The sequence below is a fragment of the Arachis ipaensis genome, chromosome B5 (genome assembly GCF_059453495.1).
Source record: "Arachis ipaensis isolate K30076 ecotype BB chromosome B5, ASM5945349v1, whole genome shotgun sequence".
NCBI classification, from domain to species: domain Eukaryota; kingdom Viridiplantae; phylum Streptophyta; class Magnoliopsida; order Fabales; family Fabaceae; genus Arachis; species Arachis ipaensis.
The window spans coordinates 47790229-47816594 of NC_142440.1; the positions used below are offsets into that span (position 1 = coordinate 47790229).

Genomic DNA, 26366 nt, shown 5'->3' on the forward strand with positions numbered 1-26366 from the left:
AAAATTTTTGAATCAAAACATTAATTGTTGATGACATTTTCGAAAATTATGAAATAAAATAAAGAAAAAGATTTTTGAAAAAGATTTTGAAAAAGACAAGATTTTTAAATTGAAAATTTGATTTGACTCATAAGAAACAATTGAATTTTAAAAATTTTTGAAAAAGTCAATCCAAATTTTTTAAATTTATGAGAGAAAAAAGGAAAGATATTTTTTTATTTTTGAATTTTTAATGATGAAAGAGAAAAACACAAAATTGACTCAATGCATGAAAATTTTGGACCAAAACATGTGATGAATGCAAGAACACTATGAATGTCAAGATGAACACCAAGAACACTTTGAATGTCAAGATGAACATCAAGACTTATTTTTGAAAAATTTTTAAGAAAAGAAAACATGCAAGACACCAAAATTAGAAATTTTTCATGTATAGACACTATAAATGCAAGAATGCATATGAAAAACAAGAAAAGACACAAAACAAGAAAATATGAAGATCAAACAAGAAGATTTACCAAGAACAACTTGAAGATCATGAAGAACACTATGAATGCATGAATTTTCGAAAAATGCAAAATGAATATGCAATTGACACCAAACTTACAATTTGACTCAAGACTCAAACAAGAAACATGAAATATTTTTTATTTTTATGATTTTCTAATTTTTTTTTTCGAAAATTAATTTGAAAAAGAAAAATAAGGATTCCAAAATTTTTAATATGAATTCCAGGAATCTTGCATTGTTAGTCTAAAGCTTCAGTCCAGGAATTAGACATGGCTCACTAGCCAGCCAAGTTTTCAATGAAAGCTCCGGTCCAAAACACTAGACATGGCCAACGGCCAGCCAAGCTTTAAATGACAAATCAAGCATACAGCAGCTAATGGATTAGCAACAACTAGCTTGCTCTTGATAATGTTGGGTTAGAAGCCCCAGTCCAAAAGAATTTAGACATGGCTTTACAGCCAGCCAGGCTTCACATGCTTCATGAAACTCTAGAATTCATTCTTAAAAATTCTGACGAACATAATATAAATTTTTTTATATTAATTGGAAAAACGAAAAAGAAGAAAATATTTTTGAAAAATTTTTCAAAACTTTTTGAAAACAACATAAGAAGAAAATTACCCAATCTGAGCAACACGATGAACTGTCAGTTGTCCAAACTCGAACAATCCCTGACAACGGCGCCAAAAACTTGGTATGCGAAATTGTTACTCTGAGGTTGTAAAATTTGTTGTTCGTTCTCTCCCTGGCATGGCGCCAATAACTGGTGCACAATACCATGGTCCAAACATAACTTCACAACTTCGCACAACTAACCAGCAAGTGCACTGGGTCGTCCAAGTAATAAAACCTTACGTGAGTAAGGGTCGATCCCACGAAGATTGTCGGTATGAAGCAAGCTATGGTCATCTTGTAAATCTCAGTTAGGCGGATATCAAATGGTTATGGAGTTTTCGAAAATAAATAATAAATAAATAGAAAATAAAGATAGAAACACTTATGTAATTCATTGGTGGGAATTTCAGATAAGCGTATAGAGATACTTTCGTTCTTCTGAACTTCTGCTTTCCTGCTGTCTTCATCCAATCAGTTCTACTCCTTTCCATGGCAAACTTTATGTAAGGGCATCACCGTCGTCAATGGCTACATCTCATCCTCTCTGTGAAAATGGTCCGATGCGTTGTCACTGCATGGCTAATCATCTAGAGGCATCACCGTTGTCAATGGCTACATCCCATCCTCTCTGTGAAAATGGTCTGATGCGCTGTCATTGCATGGCTAATCATCTAGAGGTTCTCGATCATACTGGAATAGGATTTACTATCCTTTTGCGTCTGTCACTACGCCCAGCACTCGCGAGTTTGAAGTTCGTCACAGTCATTCAATCCCTGAATACTACTCGGAATACCACAGACAAGGTTTAGACTTTCCGGATTCTCATGAATGCCGCCATCAATCTAGCTTATACCACGAAGATTCTGATTAAGAGATCCAAGAGATAATCATCCAATCTAAGGTGGAACGGAAGTGGTTGTCAGGCACGCGTTCGTATGGGAATGATGATTATTGTCACGTTTATCACATTCATATTGAATTGCGAATGAATATCTTAGAAGTGGAATAAGTTGAGTTGAATATAGAAACAGTAGTACTTTGCATTAATTCGTGAGGAACAGCAGAGGTCCACACCTTAATCTATGGAGTGTAGAAACTTCACCGTTGAAAATACATCAGTGAAAGGTCTAGGCATGGCCGAATGGCCAGCCCCCAAACGTGATCAATATGATCTAAAGATGAACTAAAAATCATAAGATGATCCGAAGATCTAAATACAATAGTAAAAAGTCCTATTTATACTAAACTAGTTACTAGGGTTTACAGAAGTAAGTAATTGATGCATAAATCCACTTCCGGGGCCCACTTGGTGTGTGCTTGGCCTGAGCTTGAAGTTTACACGTGAAGAGGCTTCTTCTGGAGTTGAACGCCAAGTTGTAACGTGTTTTTGGCGTTCAACTCTGGTTTGTGACGTGTTTCTGGCGTTTAACTCCAGACTACAGCGTAGAACTGGTGTTCAACGCCCTTTTACGTCGTCTAAACTCGGCCAAAGTATGGACTATTATATATTGCTGGAAAGACCTAGATGTCTACTTTCCAACGCAATTAGAAGCGCGCCAGTTTGAGTTCTGTAGCTCCAGAAAATCCACTTTGAGTGCAGGGAGGTCAAAATCCAACAGCATTAGCAGTCCTTCTTCTACCTCTGAATTTGATTTTTGCTCAAGTCCCTCAATTTCAGCCAGAAAATACCTGAAATCACAGAAAAATACACAAACTCATAGTAAAGTCCAGAAATGTGAATTTAACATAAAAACTAATAAAAACATCCCTAAAAGTAACTAGATCCTACTAAAAACAATGCCAAAAGGCGTATAAATTATCCGCTCATCACTTAGATTAGGTACTTTTCTTTTTATTTTTCAGAATTTTTAAGAATGAATTCTAGAGTTTCAAGGTGATGCTCTTATCATCACAAAAGAGGATTGATTCTCATCAATTTAGCTGCTGAATGTAATGTCCTGCTGAAGCTTGGCCAAACATGTCTAATCTTTTTAGACTGAAGCTTTAGAGTAATATTGCATGATTCCTGGAATTCTTATTAAAAGTTTTGAATCCCTTTATTTTATTTTCCATATAAGTTTCGAAAATCACAAAAAAATTTATAAAATCATAAAAATAAAAAATATTTTATGTTTCTTATTTGAGTCTAGTATCAATTTTTAAGTTTGGTGTCAATTGCATTCTTCCTGCATTTTTCGAAAACATGCAATATGTTCTTCATTAAACTTCAAGTTGTTCTTGATGATTTCATTGCTCTGATCTTTAAATTCTCTTATTTTGTGTGTTTCGTTGTTTCTCATATGCATTCTCAATTTGTTAGTGTCTCCTATATGAAAATTTTTAAGTTTGGTGTCCTGCATGCATTGTTTATTTGATCTTAGTCGCAATTTTTATTGTTTCTCATCATTAAAAATTCAAAAATATTTTCAAAATTGTGTTTTTTTGGTGCACGAAATTGTGATCCCTGGTTATGGCTCCAAAAACTTGGTACTCTAATCTTAATTCATAATTTGTCACAACTTCGATACAACTAACCAGCAAGTGCACTGGGTCGTCCAAGTAAAAAACCTTACGTGAGTAAGGGTCGATCCCACGGAGATTGTCGGCTTGAAGCAAGCTATGGTCACCTTGTAAATCTCAGTCAGGCGGATATCAAATGGTTATGGAGTTTTCGAATAATAATAATAAATAAACAGAAAATAAAGATAGAAATACTTATGTAATTCATTGGTGAGAATTTCAGATAAGTGTATAGAGATGCTTTCGTTCCTCTGAACCTCTGCTTTCCTGCTGTCTTCATCCAATCATTCCTACTCCTTTCCATGGCAAGCTTTATATAGGGCATCACCGTTGTCAATGGCTACATCCCATCCTCTCTGTGAAAAAGGTCCAAATGCTCTGTCACGGCACGGCTAATCATCTGGAGGTTCTCGATCATACTGGAATAGGGTTCACCCTCCTTTTGCGTCTGTCACTACGCCCAGCACTAGCGAGTTTAAAGTTCGTCACAGCCATCCCTTCCCAGATCCTACTCGGAAGACCACAGACAAGGTTTAGACTTTCCAGATCTCAGGAATGGCCATCCATGGGTTCTAACTTATACCACGAAGATTCTAATATCTCGAACTCGGTCCCCTGTATTAGATATCCAAGAGATACTCATTCTAGCTTGTTTGCATGTAGAACAGAAGTGTTTGTCAGGAACGCGTTCATAAGTGAGAATGATGATGAGCGTCACATAATCATCACATTCATCATGTTCTTGGGTGCGAAGGGATATCTTAGAAGCGGAATAAGTTGAATTGAATATAAAACAGTAGTACTTTGCATTAAATCATGAGGAACAGCAGAGCTCCACACCTTAATCTATGGAGTGTAGAAACTCTACCGTTGAAAAATACATAAGTGAAAGGTTCAGGCATGGCCGAATGGCCAGCCCCCCAAACGTGATCAATAGATCAAAAGATAATCCAAAGATGGTTCCAAAGATGTAAATACAATAGTAAAAAGTCTTATTTATACTAGACTAGCTACTAGGGTTTACAGAAGTAAGTAATTGATGCATAAATCCACTTCTGGGGCCCACTTGGTGTGTGCTTGGGCTGAGCTTGAAGTTTACACGTGCAAAGGCTTCTTTTGGAGTTGGACTCCAAGTTGTAACGTGTTTTTGGCGTTCAATTCTGGTTCGTGACGTGTTTCTGGCGTTTAACTCCAGACTGCAGCGTATAACTGGCGTTCAACGCCCTTTTGCGTCATCTACACTTGGGCAAAGTATGAACTATTATATAATGCTGGAAAGCCCTGGATGTCTACTTTCCAACGCCGTTGAGATCGCGCCATTTGGAGTTCTGTAGCTCTAGAAAATCCACTTTGAATGCAGAGAGGTCATAATCCAACAGCATCAGCAGTCCTTCTTCAACCTCTGAATCTGATTTTTGCTCAAGTCCCTCAATTTCAGCCAGAAAATACCTGAAATCACAGAAAAATACACAAACTCATAGTAAAGTCCAGAAATGTAAATTTAACATAAAAACTAATAAAAACATCCCTAAAAGTAACTAGATCCTACTAAAAACATACTAAAAACAATGCCAAAAAGCGTATAAATTATCCGCTCATCACAACACCAAACTTAAAATGTTGCTTGTCCCCAAGTAACTAAAAATCAAATAGGATAAAAAGAAGAGAATATACTATAAATTCCAAACTATCAATGAAACATAGCTCCAATCAGATGAGCGGGACTTGTAGCTTTTTGCCTCTTGAATAGTTTTGGCATCTCACTTTATCCATTGAGGTTCAGAATGATTGGCATCTATAGGAACTCAGAGTTCAGATAGTGTTAGTGATTCTCCTAGTTCAGTATGTTGATTCTTGAACACAGCTACTTTATGAGTCTTGGACGTGGCCCTAAGCACTTTGTTTTCCAGTATTACCACCGGATACATAAATGCCACAGACACATAATTGGGTGAACCTTTTCAGATTGTGACTCAACTTTGCTAAAGTCCCCAATTAGAGGTGTCCAGGGTTCTTAAGCACACTCTTCTTTTGCTTTGGACCTTGACTTTAACCGCTCAGTCTCAAGTTTTCACTTGACACCTTCACGCCACAAGCACATGGTTAGGGACAGCTTGGTTTAGCCGCTTAGGCCAGGATTTTATTCCTTTTGGCCCTCCTATCCACTGATGCTCAAAGCCTTAGGATCCTTTTTATTTACCCTTGCCTTTTGGTTATAAGGGTTATTGGCTTTTTGCTCTTGCCTTTTGGTTTTAAGAGCTTTTGGCTTTTTCTGCTTGCTTTTTCTTTTTCTATTTTTTTTCTTTTTTTTTTTTGCAAGCTTTTGTATTCATTGCTTTTTCTTGCTTCAAGAATCATTTTTATGATTTTTCAAATTATCACATAACATGTCTCCTTGTCGTCATTCTTTCAAGAGCCAACATATTTGACATTCATAAACAACAACTTCAAAAGACATATGCACTGCTCAAGCATTCTTTCAGAAAACAAAAAGTATTGTCTCCACATCAATATAATTAAGCTAAGTTCAAGGATAAATTTGAAACTCATGTACTTCTTGTTCTTTTGAATTAAAGATATTTTTCCTTTAAGAGAGGTGATGGATTCATAGGACATTCATAACTTTAAGACAAAGTTACTAAATACTAATGATCATATAATAAGACACTAACATAGATAAGCACTTAACATAAAGAAAACGAAAAACAGAAAATTTAAGATCATGGAATGAGTCCACCTTAGTGATGGTGGCGTTTTCTTCTTGAGGAACCAATGATGTCATTGAGCTCTTCTATGTCTCTTCCTTGTCTCTGTTGCTCCTCCCTCATAGCTCTTTGATCTTCTCTAATTTCGTGAAGGATGATGGAGTGCTCTTGATGTTCCACCCTTAATTGTCCCATGTTGGAACTTAATTCTCCTAGGGAGGTGTTGATTTGCTCCCAAAAATTCTGTGGAGGAAAGTGCATCCCTTGAGGCATCTCAGGGATTTCTTAGTGATGATCTTCTTCATGCATCTCTTGAGATCCATGAATAGGCTCTCTTGTTTGCTCCATCCTTTTCTTAGTGATGGGCTTGTCCTCATCAATGAGGATATCTCCCTCTATGTCAATCCCAGCCGAATTGCATAGATGGCAAATGAGGTGAGGAAAAGCTAACCTTGCCATAGTGGAGGACTTGTCAGCCATCTTGTAGAGTTCTTGAGGTATAATCTCATGAACCTCCACCTCTTCTCCAATCATGATGCTATGGATCATGATGGCCCGGTCTATAGTAACTTCAGACCGGTTGCTAGTGGGAATGATTGAGCGTTGAATGAACTCCAACCACCCTCTAGCTACAGTCTTAAGGTGCAATCTTCTTAGTTGAACCGGTTTGCCTTTTGAGTAAATCTTCCATTGAGCTCCTTCCACACATATGTCCATGAGGACTTGGTCCAATCTTTGATCAAATTTGACTCTTCTTGTGTAGGGGCGTGCGTTCTCTTCCATCATTGGCAAGTTGAACGCCAACCTCACATTTTTCGGACTGAAATCTAAGTAGTTCCCCCGGACCATGGTAAGATAATTCTTTGGGTTCGGGTTCTTACTTTGATCATGGTTCCTGGTGATCCATGCATTAGCATAGAACTCTTGAACCATTAGAATTCCGACTTGTTGGATGGGTTTTGTTAGAACTTCCCAACCTCTTCTTTGGATTTCATGTCGGATTTCTGGATACTCAATTCTCTTGAGTTTGAAAGGGACCTCGAGGATCACCTTCTTCTTGGCCACAGTATCATAGAAGTGGTCTTGATGGGCTTTGGAGATGAATCTTTCCATTTCCCATGACTCAGAGGTGGAAGCTTTTGTCTTCCCTTTCCCTTTTCTAGAGGATTCTCCGGTCTTAGGTGCCATCAATGGTAATGGAAAAACAAAAAGCTTTATGCTTTTACCACACCAAACTTAGATTATTGCTCACCCTCGAGCAAGAGAAGAAAGAAAAGAAGAAGAAGAAGAAGAAATGGAAGAGAGGGAGAGAGGGTTGTGTCCCAGCCAAGAAGGGGATGAGAGGGTTTTGTTGTGTGAAAAATGAAAAAGAATGGAGTGGTTTATATAGTGGAGGGAGAGGGGTTAGGTTCGGCCATTTAGGGTGGGTTTGGGTGAGAAAGTAATTTTGAATTTTGAAGGTAGGTGGGGTTTATGAGGTAGGTTTATGGGGAAGAGTGGATGGATGTAAGTGGTGAAGGGGTAGTAGGGAAGAGAGCTTGATGTGATTGGTGAAGGGTTTTGGGGAAAGGTGTTTATTGGGAAGAGAGAATGAACATTGAGAAGAGGGAAGAGTATGAGTGGAGGTAGGTGGGGATCCTGTGGGGTCCACAGATGCTGAGGTGTCAAGGAATTGTATCCCTGCACCAATTAGGCATGTAAAATGCCTTTGCATGCAATTCTGGCGTTTAAACGCCGAATTGGTGCTTGTTCTGGGCGTTCAGCGCCCAGATGCAGCATGTTTCTGGCGTTGAACGCCAGTTCTATGCTTGTTTCTGGCGTTCAGCGCCAGCTTTCCTCAGTGTGTATTTCTGGCGTCTGAACGCCAGGATGCTGCTTGTTTCTGGCATTCAACGCCAGATCCATGCTCTGTTCTGGCGTTGAACGCCAGCCAGATGCTCCTTACTGGCGTTTAAACGCCAATAAGCTCTTCCTCCAGGGTGTGATTTTTCTTCTACTGTTTTTGATTCTGTTTTTAATTTTTTTGATTTATTTTGTGACTCCACATGATCATGAACCTAATAAAACATGAAATAACAATAAAAATAAAATAAAATTAGATAAATAAAAATTGGGTTGCCTCCCAACAAGCGCTTCTTTAATGTCAATAGCTTGACAGTGGGCTCTCATGGAGCCACACAGGTGATCAGGTCAATTTTATAGACTCCCAACACAAAACTTAGAGTTTGACTGTGGGGGCTTTAGTTGACTCTGTACTGAGAGAAGCTTACTGTGCCTCTTTTCCATGCTTACAGAAGGATGACCTTGAGTTTTAAATACAAGGGAGTCCTCATTTAATTGAAGGACTAGTTCACCTCTGTCAACATCAATCACAGCTCTTGCAGTGGCTAGGAAGGGTCTTCCAAGAATGATGGATTCATCCTCATCCTTCCCAGTATCCAGGATTATGAAATCAGCAGGGATGTAAAGGCCTTCAACCTTTACTAACACGTCCTCTACTTCTCCATAAGTCTCTTTTCTTGAGTTGTCTGTCATCTCTAATGAGATTCTAGCAGCTTGTACCTCAAAGATTCCCAGTTTCTCCATTACAAAGAGGGGCATGAGGTTTATTCTTGACCCAAGGTCACATAGAGCTTTCTCAAAGGTCATGGTGCCTATGGTACAAGGTATTAGGAACTTTCCAGGATCCTGTTTCTTCTGAGGCAATCTCAGTTGATCCAATGCATTTAGTTCATTGGTGAACAGGGGAGGTTCATCTCCCCAAGTCTTATTACCAAATAAATTGGCATTCAGCTTCATGATTGCACCAAGGAACTTGGCAACTTGCTCTTCAATAACATCCTCATTCTCTTCTGAAGAGGAATACTCATCAGAGCTCATGAAGGGCGTAAGGAGGTTTAATGGAATCTCTATGGTCTCTAGATGAGCCTCAGAGTCCTTTGGTTTCTCAAAGGGAAACTCCTTTTTGATCACTGGACGTCCCAGGAGGTCTTCCTCCTTGGGATTCACGTGAAGGATTCGGCCATGATGTTTATATCAATGGCCTTGCACTCTCCTTTTGGATTTTCTTCTGTATTGCTTGGGAGAGCACTAGGAGGGGTTTCAATGATCTTCTTACTCAGCTGGCCCACTTGTGCCTCCAAATTTCTAATGGAGGACCTTGTTTCATTCATGAAACTCAGAGTGGCCTTAGATAGATCAGAGACTAAGTTTGCTAAATTGGAGGTATTTTGTTCAGAGTTCTCTGTCTGTTGCTGAGGGGATGATGAAAAAGGCTTGTTGTTGCTAAACCTGTTTCTTGCACCATTATTAAAGCCTTATTGAGGCTTTTGTTGATCCTTCCATGAGAGATTTGGGTGATTTCTCCATGAGGGATTAGAGGTGTTTCCATAGGGTTCACCCATGTAATTCACCTCTGCAATTGCAGGATTCTCAGGATCATAAGCTTCTTCTTCAGAAGATGCCTCTTGAGTACTGTTGGATGCAGTTTGCATTCCATTCAGACTCTGAGAAATCATATTGACTTGCTGAGTCAATATTTTATTCTGAGCCAATATGGCATTCAGAGTATCAATTTCAAAAACTCCCTTCTTCTGAGGCGTCCCATTACTCACAGGATTCCTCTCAGAAGTGTACATAAACTAGTTATTAGCAACCATGTCAATGAGTTCTTGAGCTTCTACAGGCGTTTTCTTTAAGTGAATGGATCCACCTGCAGAAGTATCCAATGACATTTTAGCTAATTCAGGCAGACCATCATAGAATATATCCAGGATGGTCCATTCTGAAAGCATGTCAGAAGGGCACTTTTTGGTCAGTTCCTTGTATCTCTCCCAAGCTTCATAGAGAGATTCACCTTCTTTTTGTCTGAAGGTTTGAACATCCACTCTAAGCTTACTCAGCTTTTGAGGAGGAAAGAACTTGGCTAAGAAAGCCTTGACCAGCTTATCCTAAGAGTTCAGGCTATCCTTACGTTGAGAGTCCAACCATATTCTAGCTCTGTCTCTTACAGCAAACGGGAAAAGCATGAGCCTGTAGACTTCAGGATCTACTCCATTAGTCTTAACAATGTCACATATCTGCAAGAATTCAGTTAAGAACTGAAAGGGATCTTCAGATGGAAGTCCATGAAACTTGCAGTTTTGTTGCATCAGAGAAACTAATTGAGGTTTAAGCTCAAAATTGTTTGCTCCAATGGTAGGAATTGATATGCTTCTTCCATGTAAATTGGAATTAGGTGCAGTGAAGTCACCAAGCATCCTCCTTGCATTATTATTATTTTCGGCTGCCATCTCCTCTTCCTGTTTGAAAATTCCTGTAAGGTTGTCTCTGGATTGTTGTATTTTAACTTCTCTTAGTTTCCTTTTCAGAGTCCTTTGAGGTTCAGGGTCTGCTTCAACAAGAATGTTCTTGTCCTGGCTCCTGCTCATATGAAAGAGAAGGAAACAAAAAAATAATAATAGGGATCCTTTTTACCACAGTATAGAGGTTCCCTTGTTGTGAGTAGAAGAAAAGAAGAGTAGAAGAGAAAAGAAAGGAGAATCCAAACAGAAGGGTGAGGTGAGCAGAGATATGAGATGAAGAGAAGTGTTAGTAGATGAATAAATAAATAGAAGAAGATGAGAGAGAGAATTTCGAAAATTAAATTTTGAAAAAGAGTTAATGATTTTCGAAAATTAAGATAAAATTAAAATTAAAATTAAAAATTAAAACAATTAATTAATTAAAAAGAATTTTTGAAAAAGAGGGAGGTATTTTCGAAAATTAGAGAGGGATAGTTAGTTAGGTAGTTTTGAAAGAGATAAGAAACAAACAAAAAGTTAATTAGTTAGTTGAAACAAATTTTGAAAATCAAATTTTTAAAAGATAAGAAGATAAGAAGTTAGAAAAGATATTTGAAAAAGATAAGATAAAAAGATATTTTTGAAAAGATATTATTGAAATTAGTTTTGAAAAAGATTTGATTTTTAAAATCACAATTAATGACTTGATTCACAAGAAATCACAAGATATGATTCTAGAACTTAAAGTTTGAATCTTTCTTAACAAGTAAGTAACAAACTTGAAATTTTTTAATCAAAACATTAATTGTTGATGACATTTTCGAAAATATGATGTAAAATTAAGAAAAAGATTTTTTTTAAATATTTTTAAAATTTTCAAAAATAAATAAGAAAAATGAAAAAGATATGATTTTTGAAAAAGATTTTTAAAAAGATAAGATTTTTAAATTGAAAATTTGATTTGACTCATAAGAAACAATTGAATTTTAAAAATTTTTGAAAAAGTCAATCCAAATTTTTGAAATTTATGAGAGAAAAAAGGAAAGATATTTTTTTTATTTTTGAATTTTTAATGATGAGAGAGAAAAACATGAAAAATGATGCAATGCATGAAAATTTTGGATCTAAACATGTGATGCATGCAAGAACATTATGAATGTCAAGATGAACACCAAGAACACTATGAATGTCAAGATGAACATCAAGAACTTATTTTTGAAAAGTTTTCAAGAAAAGAAAACATGCAAGATACCAAACTTAGAAATTTTTCATGTATAGACACTATGAATGCAAGAATGCATATGAAAAACAAGAAAAGACACAAAACAAGAAAATATGAAGATCAAACAAGAAGACTGGCTAAGAACAACTTGAAGATCATGAAGAACACTATGAATGCATGAATTTTCGAAAAATGCATAAATTTTTTTTGAAAAAAATGCAATTGACACCAAACTTAAAAATTGACTCAAGACTCAAACAAGAAACACAAAATATTTTTTATTTTTACTATTTTATAAATTTTTTGGATTTTTCGAAAATTATTTGAAAAAGAAAATAAGGATTTCAAAATTTTTAATATGAATTCCAAGAATCTTGCACTCTTAGCCTAAAGCTCCAATCCAAGGGTTGGACATGGCTTAATACCCAGCCAGCTTTAGTATTCAAATCAGACATACAACAGCTGATACTTCAAATTAACTTGCCTCTATGCTGATGGTTTGGAAGCCTCAGTCCAAAAGAATTTGGACATGGCTTTACAGCCAGCCAGGCTTCTACATGCTTCATGAAACACTAGAATTCATTCTTAAAAATTCTGAAGAAAAATATATTTTTGAAAAGATTTATATATTTTTTTTTCGAATATTAATTGGGAAAAACGAAAAAGAAGGAAATATTTTTGAAAAATTTTTGAAAACTTTTTGAAAACAAAATAAGAAGAAAATTACCTAATCTGAGCAACAAGATGAACCGTCAATTGTCCAAACTCGAACAATCCCCGGCAACGGTGCCAAAAACTTGGTGCACGAAATTGTGATCCCTGGTTATGGCTCCAAAAACTTGGTGCTCTAATCTTAATTCATAATTTGTCACAACTTCGATATAACTAACCAGCAAGTGCACTGGGTCGTCCAAGTAATAAAACCTTACGTGAGTAAGGGTCGATCCCACGGAGATTGTCGGCTTGAAGCAAGCTATGGTCACCTTGTAAATCTCAGTCAGGTGGATATCAAATGGTTATGGAGTTTTCGAATAATAATAATAAATAAACAGAAAATAAAGATAGAAATACTTATGTAATTCATTGGTGAGAATTTCAGATAAGTGTATAGAGATGCTTTCGTTCCTCTGAACCTCTGCTTTCCTGCTGTCTTCATCCAATCATTCCTACTCCTTTCCATGGCAAGCTTTATATAGGGCATCACCGTTGTCAATGGCTACATCCCATCCTCTCTGTGAAAAAGGTCCAAATGCTCTGTCACGGCACGGCTAATCATCTGGAGGTTCTCGATCATACTGGAATAGGGTTCACCCTCCTTTTGCGTCTGTCACTACGCCCAGCACTCGCGAGTTTGAAGTTCGTCACAGCCATCCCTTCCCAGATCCTACTCGGAATACCACAGACAAGGTTTAGACTTTCCGGATCTCAGAAATGGCCATCCATGGGTTCTAACTTATACCACGAAGATTCTAATATCTCGGACTCGGTCCCCTGTATTAGATATCCAAGAGATACTCATTCTAGCTTGTTTGCATGTAGAACAGAAGTGTTTGTCAGGCACGCATTTATAAGTGAGAATGATGATGAGCGTCACATAATCATCACATTCATCATGTTCTTGGGTACGAATGGATATCTTAGAAGCGGAATAAGTTGAATTGAATATAAAACAGTAGTACTTTTCATTAAATCATGAGCAACAGTAGAGCTCCACACCTTAATCTATGGAGTATAGAAACTCTACCGTTGAAAAATACATAAGTGAAAGGTTCAGGCATGGCCGAATGGCCAGCCCCTCAAACGTGATCAACAGATCAAAAGATAATCCAAAGATGGTTCCAAAGATGTAAATACAATAGTAAAAAGTCCTATTTATACTAGACTAGCTACTAGGGTTTACAGAAGTAAGTAATTGATGCATAAATCCACTTTCGGGACCCACTTGGTGTGTGCTTGGGCAGAGCTTGAAGTTTACACGTGCAGAGGCTTCTTTTGGAGTTGGACGCCAAGTTGTAACGTGTTTTTGGCATTCAACTCTGGTTCGTGACGTGTTTCTGGCGTTTAACTCCAGACTGCAGCGTAGAACTGGCGTTCAACGCCCTTTTGCATCGTCTACACTTGGGCAAAGTATGGACTATTATATATTGCTGGAAAGCCCTGGATGTCTACTTTTCAACGCCGTTGAGAGCGCACCATTTGGAGTTCTGTAGCTCCAGAAAATTTACTTTGAGTGCAGGGAGGTCAGAATCCAACACCATCAGCAGTCCTTCTTCAACCTCTGAATCTGATTTTTGCTCAAGTCCCTCAATTTCAGCCAGAAAATACCTGAAATCACAGAAAAACACACAAACTCATAGTAAAGTCCAGAAATGTGAATTTAACATAAAAACTAATAAAAACATCCCTAAAAGTAACTAGATCCTTTCTAAAAACATACTAAAAATATTGCCAAAAAGCGTATAAATTATCCGCTCATCACTTTTCAAGTCAATAATACAGAGAATTGAAGATTCAGAACATTCAGCAGAGGAATCAAACAGAAAAAGCTGGGCGTTCAAAATGCCCAGTGAAGAAGGAAAACTGGCGTTTAAACGCTGGCCAGGGTACCTGGCTGGGCGTTTAACGCCCTAAAATCTAGCATTTTGGGCGTTAAATGCCAGAATGGATGCCATTCTGGGCGTTTAATGCCAGGATGACACTAGAGGGAAGATTTTGTTTTTAACTCAAATTTTTTTCAAATCTTCATAATTTTTCAAAATCAAATCTTTTTCAAATCATATCTTTTCAATCATATCTCTTCAAAATCAATTTCTTTCCAATTTTTATTATTTTCGAAAATCCTTGTTATAATTAATGATTTACTTCAAAATTTTCTAGTTGTTACTTGCCTATTAAGAAAGGATCAAAAGTTTTAATTCTAGAATCATATCTTCTAATTTCTTGTTAGTCAAGTAAATCAACTTTAATTTTAAAACTTTCTCTTTTTAGTTTGATTTTCAATCATATCTTCTCAATCATATCTTTTCAATCACATCTTTTTCAAAATCAACTCTCAATCATATCTTTTTGATTTCTAATTTCAAAATATTTTTCAAAAATCACTTAATTTCTTTCCCAATCTTAATTTTTGAAAATATCAATAAAATTTTCAAATTTCTTTTTATTATTTCAAAATCTTCTTAATTTATTTTCGAAAATTCTTCCCATCTTCTCACATCCTTCTATTTAAGGGACTAACACTCCTCCTCAAGGTGCAATTCGAACTCTATCCTTCTTTATGTGTTCGAATTCTCTTCTATCTACCTCCTCCTTCTATTCTTCTTTTCCTCTGACACCTCAAGGAATCTCTATACTGTGACATAGAGGATTCCCTACTTTCTTGTTCTCTTCTCTTTCATATGAGTAGGAACAAAGATAAAGGCATACTTGTTCAAGCTGATCCTGAACCTGAAAGGACCTTGAAGAGAAAACTAAGATAAGCTAAATTCTCTCTAGAGGGCCTAATAGAGCTTTTCAAAGAAGAAGAAACCATGGCAGCCAAAAACAACAATGCCAACAATGCAAGAAAGGTGCTTGGTGACTTTACTGCACCTACTCCCGACTTCTATGGGAGAAGCATCTCAATCCCTGCCATTGGAGCAAACAACTTTGAGCTTAAGCCTCAATTAGTTTCTCTAATGCAACAGAATTGCAAGTTTCATGGACTTCCATTGGAAGATCCTCATCAGTTCTTAGCTGAATTCTTGCAAATCTGTGACACTTTCAAGACCAATGGGGTTGACCCTGAAGTCTACAGACTTATGCTTTTTCCTTTTGCTGTAAGAGACAGAGCTAGGACATGGTTAGATTCACAACCTAAAGAAAGCCTGAACTCTTGGAAAAAGCTAGTCAATGCCTTCTTGGCAAAGTTCTTTCCACCTCAAAAATTGAGTAAGCTTAGAGTGGAAGTCCAAACCTTCAGACAGAAGGAAGGTGAATCCCTCTATGAAGCTTGGGAAAGATACAAGCAACTGATCAGAAGATGTCCTTCTGACATGCTTTCTGAATGGAGCATCATAGGAATTTTCTATGATGGTCTGTCTGAACTATCCAAGATGTCATTGGATAGCTCTGCTGGAGGATCTCTTCATCTGAAGAAGACGCCTGCAGAAGCTTAGGAACTCATTGAAATGGTTGCAAATAATCAATTCATGTACACTTCTGAAAGGAATCTTGTGAATAATGGGATAGCTCAGAAGAAAGGAGTTCTTAAGATTGATACTCTGAATGCCATATTGGCTCAGAATAAAATATTGACCCAACAAGTCAATATGATTTCTCAGAGTCTGTCTGGAATGCAAGCAGCAACAGGCAGTACTAAGGAAGCTTCCTCTGAAGAAGAAGCTTATGATCCTGAGAACCCAGCAATGGAAGAGGTGAATTACATGGGAGAACCCTATGGAAACACCTATAATCCTTCATGGAGAAATCATCCAAATCTCTCATGGAAGGATCAATAGAGACCTCAACAAGGTTTCAACAACAATAATGGTGGAAGAAACAAGTTTAGCAATAGCAAGCCTTTTCCATCATCTTCTCAGCAACAGACAGAGAATTCTAAGCAAAGCCACTCTGACTTAGCAACAATAGTCTCTGATCTAATCAAAACCACTCAAAGTTTCATGACTGAAACAAGGTCCTCCATTAGAAATTTGGAGGCACAAGTGGGTCAGCTGAGTAAGAAAATTACTGAACTCCCTCCTAGTACTCTCCCAAGCAATAAGAAGAGAATCCAAAGAGAGAGTGCAAGGCCATAAACACGTCTCACATGGCCGAACTTGGAGAGGAGGAAGAGGTAGTGATCTCCACTGAGAAAGACCTCAATGGACATCCACTGACCTCCATGGAATTCCCTAATGAGGAACCATGGGAATCTGAGGCTCAGACTGAGACCATAGAGATTCCATTAAATTTTCTTCTGCCATTCATGAGCTCTGATGAATATTCCTCCTCTGAAGAGGATGAAGATGTTACTAAAGAGCAAGTTGCTAAGTACCTTAGAGCAATCATAAAGCTAAATGCCAGGTTGTTTGGTAATGAGACTTGGGAGGATGAACCTCCATTGCTCATCAAAGAACTGAATGACTTGACTAGGCAGAGATTACCTCTGAAGAGACAAGACCCTGTAAAGTTCTCAATACCTTGTACCATAGGCACCATGACCTTTGAGAAGGCTCTATGTGACCTGGGATCAAGTATAAACCTTATGCCTCTCTCTGTAATGGAGAAGCTAGGGATCATTGAGGTACAAGCTGCAAGAATCTCACTGGAGATGGCAGACAATTCAAAGAAATAGCCTTATGGACTTGTAGAGGATGTCTTGGTAAAGGTTGAAGACCATTACATCCCTGCTGATTTCATAATCTTAGAAACTGGGAAGTGTATGGATGAATCCATCATCCTTGGCAGACCCTTCCTAGCCACAGCAAAAACTGTGATTGATGTTGACAGAGGAGAATTGATCATTCAAGTGAATGAAGACTCCCTTGTGTTTAAAGCTCAAGGATATCCCTCTGTCACCATGGAGAGGAATCATGAAGAGCTTCTCTTAATACAGAGTCAAACAGAGCCCCCACAATCAAACTCTAAGTTTCGTGTTGGGAGGCCACAACCAATCTTTAAGTTTGGTGTTGAACCCCCACACTCAAACTCTAAGTTTAGTGTTGGGAAGTTCCAACATTGCTCTGAACATCTGTGAGGCTCCATGAGAGCCACTGTCAAGCTATTGACATTAAAGAAGCGCTTGTTGGGAGGCAACCCAATTTTTACTTATCCATGTTAAATTTCTATTTTCTTTTGTTATTCTGTAGGTTGATGATCATGTGAAGTCACAAAAACAATTGAAAAAAAAAACAGAAGGAAAATAGAATGAAAAACAGAACACCCTGGAGGAGAAACTTAATGGCCTTTAAACGCCAGTAAGGGTAGCAGAATGGGCGTTAAACGCCCAGTCTGGCACCATTCTGGGCGTTTAACGCCAGAAATGGGCACCAGACTGGCGTTTAAAGCCAGGAATGGGCAAGAAGCTGGCGTTAAACGCCAGAAATGGGCAGCAGCCTGGCGTTTAACGCCAGGATTGGCAGTAAGGGGCGTTTTGCACGCCACATGGTGCAGGGATGAGAAATCCTTGACACCTCAGGATCCGTGGACCTCACAGGATCCCCACCTACCCCACCTCTCTCTCTCTCTTCTTCACCCATTCACTAATCACCTCAATACCTCTTCCCCAAAAAATCCCTCACCTATCAAATCCCACCATTCTCTTCACCACTCACATCCATCCTTCATAAAACCCCACCTACCTCACCACTCAAATTCAAACCACTTTCCCTCCCAAACCCACCCATAGTGGCCGAACCATACTCCCCTCTCCACCCCTATATAAACCCATCTTCACTCCTTCTTTTTCACACAACATACACACTACCTCTCCCCCTTGGCCGAAACACAAAGCCCACTCCATCTCCTCTATTTCTTCTTCTTCTACTCTCTTCTTTCTTCTTTTGCTCGAGGACGAGCAACCTTCTAAGTTTGGTGTGGTAAAAGCTAAAGCTTTTTGTTTTTCCATAACCATTTATGGCACCAAAGGCCGGAGAAACCTCTAGAAAGAGGAAAGGGAAGGCACAAGCTTCCACCTCCGAGTCATGGGAGATGGAGAGATTCTTCTCAAGGGTGTATCAAGACCACTTCTATGAAGTTGTGGCCAAGAAGAAGGTGATCCCCGAGGTCCCTTTTAAGCTCAAAAAGGGCGAATATCCGGAGATCCGACATGAGATTCGAAGAAGAGGTTGGGAAGTTCTCACCAACCCCATTCAATAAGTCGGAATCTTAATGGTTCAAGAGTTCTATGCCAATGCATGGATCACCAGGAACCATGATCAAAGTGTGAACCCGGACCCCAAGAATTGGCTTACAATGGTCTGGGGGAAATACTTAGACTTTAGTCCGGAAAATGTAAGGGTGGCATTCAATTTGCCTATGATGCAAGGAGATGCACACTCATACACTAGAAGGGTCAACTTTGATCAAAGGTTGGACCAAGTCCTCATGGACATCTATGAAGAGGGTGCTCAATGGAAGAGTGATTCAAGAGGAAAGCCGGTTCAACTAAGAAGGCATGACCTCAACCCCGTAGCTAGGGGATGGTTGGAGTTCATCCAACACTCAATCATTCCTGCTAGCAACCGATCTGAAGTTACTATAGACCGGGCTATCATGATTCATAGCATCATGATTAGAGAGGAAGTAGAAGTTCATGAGGTTATATCCCAAGAACTCTACAAGGTAGCGGACAAGTCCTCTACTGTGGCAAGGTTAGCCTTCCCTCATCTCATTTGTCACCTCTGCAATTAGCTGGAATTGACATAGAGGAAGACATCCTCATTGATGAGGACAAGCCCATCACTAAGAAAAGGATGGAGCAAGTGAGAGAACCTCACCAAGAGCATGAGGAAACTCCTCATCATGAAATCCCTGAGATGCCTCAAGGGATGCATTTTCCTCCACAAAACTATTGGGAGCAAATCAACACCTCCCTAGGAGAATTAAGTTCCAACATGGGACAACTAAGGGTGGAGCACCAAGAGCATTCCATCCTCCTCCATGAAATTAGAGAAGACCAAAGAACCATGAGAGAGGAGCAACAAAGGCAAGGAAGAGACATTGAGGAGCTCAAGCACTCCATAAGATCTTCAAGAGGAAGAACAAGCCGCCATCACTAAGGTGGACCCGTTCTTTAATTTCCATGTTCTTTATTTTCCTATTTTTCGAATTTTTATGCTTATGTTTATTTATGTTTGTGTCTTTATTACATGATCATTAGTGTCTAAGTGTCTATGCCTTAATGCTATGAAAATGAATACATCACCTTTCTTAAATAAAAAATGTTTTTAATTGAAAAAGAAAAAGAAGTGAATGAATTTCAAATTTTAAAACAGTTTAATTATTTTGATGTGGTGGCAATACTATTGTTTTTCTGAATGAATGCTTGAACAGTGCATATTTTTGAATTTGTTGTTTAAAGAATGTTAAAATTGTTGGCTCTTGAAAGAATGATGGGAAAAGGAGAAATGTTATTTGATAATCTAAAAAATCATAAAATTGATTCTTGAAGCAAGAAAAAGCAGTGAAAAGCTTGCAGAAAAAGGATATATGCGAAAAAAAAAAGAAGAAAGAAAAAGAAAAGCAAGCAGAAAAAGCCAATACCCCTTTAAACCAAAAGTCAAGGGTGATAAAAAGGATCCAAGGCTTTGAGCATCAGTAGATAGGAGGGCCCACAGGAATAAAGTCCTGGCCTAAGCGGCTCAACCAAGCTGTCCCTAACCATGTGCTTGTGGCGTGAAGGTGTCAAGTGAAAACTTGAGACTGAGCGGTTAAAGTCGAGGTCCAAAGCAAAAAGAAGAGTGTGCTTAAGAACCCTGGACACCTCTAATTGGGGACTCTAGCAAAGCTGAGTCACAATCTGAAAAGGTTCACCCAGTTATGTGTCTGTGGCATTTATGTATCCGGTGGTAATACTGGAAAACAAAGTACTTAGGGCCACGGCAAAGACTCATAAAGTAGTTGTGTTCAAGAATCAACATACTTAACTAGGAGAATCAATAACACTATCTGGATTCTGAGTTCCTATAGATGCCAATCATTCTGAACTTCAAGGAATAAAGTGAGATGCCAAAACTGTTCAGAAGCAAAAAGCTAAAAGCCCCGCTCATCTAATTAATACTGATCTTCATAGATGTTTTTGGAATTTATTGTATATTCTCTTCTTTTTATCCTATTTGATTTTCAGTTGCTTTGGGACAAGCAACAATTTAAGTTTGCTGTTGTGATGAGCGGATAATTTATACGCTTCTTGGCATTGTTTTTATTATGTTTTTAGTATATTTTAATTAGTTTTTATTACATTTTTATTAGTTTTTAAATAAAAATCACTCTTCTAGACTTTACTATGAGTTTGTGTGTTTTTCTGTGATTTCAGGTATTTTCTGGCTGAAATTGAGGGACCTGAGCAAAAATCTGATTCAGAGGCTGAAAAAGGACCGCAGATGCTGTTGGATTCTGACCTCTCTGCACTCAAAGTAGATTTTCTGGAGCTACAGAGGCCCAATTGGCGCGCTCTTAATTGCATTGGAAAGTAGACATTCTGGGCTTTTCAGCAATATATAATAGTCCATACTTTGCCGAAGATTTAATGGCCCAAACAGGCATTCTAAGTCAGTTCAAGAATTCTGGCGTTTAACTCCAAAACTGGCACAAAAGCTGGAGTTAAACGCCCAAACTGGCATAAAAGCTGGCGTTTAACTCCAAAAAAAGTCTCTACACATGAAAGTTTCAATGCTCAGCCCAAGCACACACCAAGTGGGCCCAGAAGAAGATTTCTGCATTAATTACTGATTTCTGTAAACCCTAGGCTACTAGTTCTTTATAAATAGGACCTTATACTATTGTATTTTCATCTTTGGACGTTTAGTCCCTAGACTTTGATAGACCTTTTCACGTTTGGGAGCTGGTCTCACGGCCATGCCTAGACCTTGTTCTTATGTATTTTCAACGGTGGAGTTTCTACACACCATAGATTAAGGTGTGGAGCTCTGCTGTTCTTCATGAATTAATACAAAGTACTATTGTTTTTCTATTCAACTCAAGTCTATTTCTTCTCCAAGATATTCATTCGTTCTTCAACTTGAAGAATGTGATGATCCATGACACTCATCATCATTTTCACCTATGAACATGTGCCTGACAACCACCTCTGTTCTACTAGCAATGGCTTGAATGCGTATCTCTTGGGTTTCTAATCTAAGATTGGAACCTTCGTGGTATAGGCTAGAATTATTGGCGGCCATTCCTGAGATCCGGAACGTCTAAACCTTGTCTGTAGTATTCTGAGTAGGATCTGGGAAGGGATGACTGTGACGAGCTTCAAACTCACGATTGTTGGGCGTGTGACAGACGCAAAAGGATCAATGGATCCTATTCTAGCATGATCGAGAACCGACAGATGATTAGCCGTGCGGTGACAGCACATTTGGAACGTTTTCACTGAGAGGACGGGAAGTAGCCATTGACAACGGTGATGCCCAACATAAAGCTTGCCATGGAAAGGAGTATGAATCATTGGAAGAAGGCAATAGGAAAGCAGAGGTTCAGGAGGAACAAAGCATCTTCATACGCTTATCTAAAATTCCAACCAAAGAATTACTTAAGTATCTCTATCTATATTTTATATTTTATTTATCTTTTAATTATCAATTCTCCATCACCATCTGAATTAGCCTGACTGAGATTTACAAGGTGACCATAGCTTTCTTCAAGCCGACAGTCTCCGTGGGATCAACCCTTACTCACGTAAGGTTTATTACTTGGACGACCCAGTGCACTTGCTGGTTAGTTGTGCGGAATTGTGAAAAAGTGTGATTCACATTTAAGAGCTCCAAGTCCTTTGGCGCCATTGTTGATGATCACAATTTCGCATACCACTATCCATCTTCTCTGATATGGTAGAGAAGTTCCTTGAAGTGTTCAAGGATGACTTCTTTATTTTTGGACACTCATTTGACTCCTACCTTGATCATTTGGCCCTTGTTTTGAAAAGATGCCAAAAAACAAACCTACTTCTAAACTGGGAAAAATGCCACTTCATAGTGACTGAAGGCATTGTTCTTGGGCATTGGATTTCAAGCAAGGGAATAAAAGTAGATCAAGCTAAGGTGAAAGTGATTGAACAATTTCCACCACCTGCTAATGTCAAGGCAATCAGAAGTTTCCTAGGACATGCCGGATTCTACAGGAGGTTCATAAAAGATTTTTCAAAAATCGCAAAACCCCTGTGTAATCTCTTGGCCATTGATGTTCCATTTGTTTTTGACTAAGAATGTATGCATGCCTTTGAAACCCTGAAAGCCAAGCTTGTCACTGCTCCTATTATCTCTGCACCCAATTGGGAATTGCCATTTGAACTAATGTGTGATGCCAGTGACCATGCCATTGGCGCAGTTCTGGGGTAGCGACATGATAAGCTTCTGCATGTCATTTATTATGCCAGTTGGGTTCTGAATGGCGCACAGAAGAACTATACTACTACAGAAAAGGAATTACTTGCAGTGGTTTATGCCATTAACAAGTTCAGATCCTACCTAGTAGGATCTAAGGTCATTATCTATACTGACCATGCTGCTCTAAAGTATCTACTCACCAAGCAGGATTCTAAGCCCAGACTTATAAGATGGGTATTACTCCTGCAAGATTTTGATATAGAAATTAGAGACAGAAAAGGGACAAAAAATCAAGTAGCTAATTACTTGTCTCGGATTGAGCCAGTGACAGGGAATTCTCCTCCCTCCACTGACATATCCGAAACCTTTCCAGATGAGCAACTCTTTGCCATCCGGACAGCACCTTGGTTTGCAGATATTGCAAATTACAAGGCTATAAGATTCATTCTCGAGGAGTTTAACAGGCAGCAAGCCCGAAGACTCATGCATGATGCAAAGTACTACTTGTGGGATGAACCATATCTCTTTAAGAGATGCTCGGATGGAATAATCCGACACTGTGTGTCCGAAGAAGAGGCACAAGAATCCTATGGCATTGCCATGGCTCAAACTATGGAGGACACTTTGGAGGTGAGCGGACAACCACCAAGGTTCTCCAAAGTGGCTTCTACTGGCCCACACTCTTCAAGAATTCTAGAGAGTTTGTACGTAACTGTGACAGTTGCCAAAGAGCTGGTAATCTCCCTCATGGTCACAACATGCCTCAACAAGGAATCCTAGAGATTGAGTTATTTGGCGTATGGGGTATAGACTTCATGGGACCCTTCCCACCTTTATACTCAAACACATACATCCTTGTGGTAGTAGATTACGTGTCTAAATGGGTTGTAGCAATAGCATCACCACTAATGACACTAGAGTAGTAATGAAGTTCCTCCAAAAGAACATCTTTAGCAGATTTGGTGTCCCTAGGACACTGATTAGTGATGTAGGTACTCATTTCTGCAATAGACAGCTTGATTCTGTCTTAAGCCGTTACGGAGTTCGGCATAAAGTGGCAACGCCATATCACCCCCAAACAAATGGGCAAGCTGAAGTCTCAAATAGAAAACTAAAGCGGATTCTAGAGAGGACAATAAGTGCCTCTAGAAAGGATTGGGCTAGAAAGCTTGATGATGCCCTATGGGCATACAGAACAGCTTTCAAAACCCCTATAGGAACATCACCTTATCAACTCGTGTATGGGAAGTCCTGTCATTTGCCAGTGGAACTAGAACACAAGGCCTATTAGGCAACTAGATTCCTCAACCTTGATGCTAAAGCAGTAGGAGAAAAATGGCTGCTCCAACTACATGAGTTGGATGAATTCCGCTTGGCTGCATTTGAAAATGCAAAGATTTATAAGGAGAAAGCAAAAAGGTGGCATGATAGAAAGATATCTTCCAGAGTCTTTGTGTAAAACCCGGTTAATTAATGACTAATTAACCCATAAATTAAAATTTATTCTAGAAAATTAGAAATGCTATGTACTTACTTAGATACTTATTATCTCCATTGTAAATATATATGCTGTATTAACTCCTCTTAGAGGTTATTTTGGAGAAACAGGTTCTGTAGCTTGTCTTTTGTGTTTTTTTTTTTAGGTTCTTCTACTATATATATGTATGTATACTTTTATGCTCAGACCGGTTACCTTCGCAAACCGAGTCTTGAGCCTTGATATCTGTATTTTTGGCATTCTCTTGTATATATACTCGCTTTAGCTTATCCCTTACCTGCTTCGTTACGTTATCGATCAGAGTGTTGCGCTTTTCAATTTAACAATTTTGATTTGCCCCTTTTTCTTCAAAGGCTCCTAGTTATAACATTTTTGCACTACTATATATACTAAATTTTATTTTTTGAAGTCGTAATACCTCGCCACCTCTGTTTTATGACTTAAGCATAAGACTCTGTGTGGTAGGGTGTTACACTTTGAACCAGGACAGAAGGTCCTGCTCTTCAATTCGAGACTCAAATTATTTCCTGGGAAACACAAATCCCATTGGAAAGGACCCTATGTGGTTACTGGTGTATCACCTTATGGGTACATAGAACTTCAAGGTAAAGATCCTGACATAAGGTTCACTGTCAATGGACAGAGGGTCAAACATTACCTTGGAGGAGATATTGAGCTAGGAGGCTCAACACTGCTACTAAGTCAAGTAAAGTGAAGTCCAGCTAAAGACATTAAAGAAGTGCTTGTTGGGAAGCAACCCAACGATTAATCCTATATTATTTTCTCATTTTTTTTATTATTTCTGTTTTAATTAATTTTCCTTATAATTAGTTTTTTTAATTAGGTTGATTTTAATGTTAGTGATCATGAATAGTGTTTAAACAGAGACAGAATGATGCAGAACAAAAAGCAGAACACCCTGCAGAGGGCATCTCTCTGGCGTTGAATGGTAGAAAAGGGTGGAAAATGGGCGTTCAAACGTCCATGGAGGTAGCAAGCCTGGCGTTGAACGCCAGCCAAGGAGCTTGGCTGGGCGTTCAAACGCCCAATGGGGAAAACAAGACTGGCATTGAACGCCAGCCAGGGAGCCCTGGCTGGGTGTTCAACGCCAAAGAATGAGGGCAGTATGGCGCTGAACGCCAGAATGGGTGCCATTATGGGCGTTCAAGGCCCAGCAAGCAGAGGCAGCAGCGTTAAACGCCAGAATGCAGCCATTATAGGCGTTTAAACGCCAGCAAGACAGCATGGGAGGTAATTTCCAAAATCTTATCTTTTCCTTATTCAATTTATCTTTCTTCAAATTCAATTTTGAATTTCTTTGATTTTTAAATCAATTATTGGTCAAATATTTCAATTTCAATTTAATTTCAAATTTAAAATATTTTCAAACCTTTTCAAATCTTTTTCAAAATTTCATATGTTTTCCAACTTGTTTTCAAATTCTTTCAAAATCTTTTCTTATCTTTAGTAACTCTTGTTCATATCTTTCAAGTTTAACAACTTATCCTTTTTATCTTTTTCAAAACTTTTTTATCTTTCTTTAAACATTGTGTTTGAAAATCCCTCCCCCTCCCTATATATATATCCGTGCTTCCTTTCCCTCAATCATCACCTCTCATTCGAATTCTCTTCATCTATTCTCCATTCCTTCACTTTCTTCTTTTTCCTTTCTTACCTTTTGCTCAAGGATGAGCAAATCTTTTAAGTTTGGTGTGGAAGGAGCCCTGGTCTCTCATAAAAAAAATTCGAATCCCATGGCTCCAAGAAGTGGCAAGACCGCTCTAAGAAACAAGAAGGAAGATGACCCAACAGTTGTTTTCAAACCTGTTAGATTCTATACCAAGCAACATAAAGAACATTATCACAAGATAATGAGTAAAAGGCCAGTAATCCCTAAGGTGTGATTCAAAGTAGGAGAAGAAGAATACCCGGAGATTCAAGAGTGAATTCGAAAGAGAGGCTGGGAAATTCTAACTAATC

At 38.5% G+C, this 26366-nt stretch overlaps 2 non-coding genes across 2 annotated transcripts; one reads left to right on the plus strand and one right to left on the minus strand.

Moving 5' to 3' along the window:
• Window positions 1-10138: 10138 nt before the first annotated feature.
• LOC148564087 (small nucleolar RNA R71) lies at window positions 10139-10246 on the plus strand. Its single transcript, XR_015885615.1, has one exon. It is a non-coding gene; the product is annotated as a small nucleolar RNA R71 (small nucleolar RNA).
• A 5541-nt stretch (window positions 10247-15787) lies between these two features.
• On the minus strand, window positions 15788-15895 carry LOC148564088 (small nucleolar RNA R71). The gene has a single exon (XR_015884904.1). It is a non-coding gene; the product is annotated as a small nucleolar RNA R71 (small nucleolar RNA).
• Between the last annotated feature and the right edge of the window lie 10471 nt (window positions 15896-26366).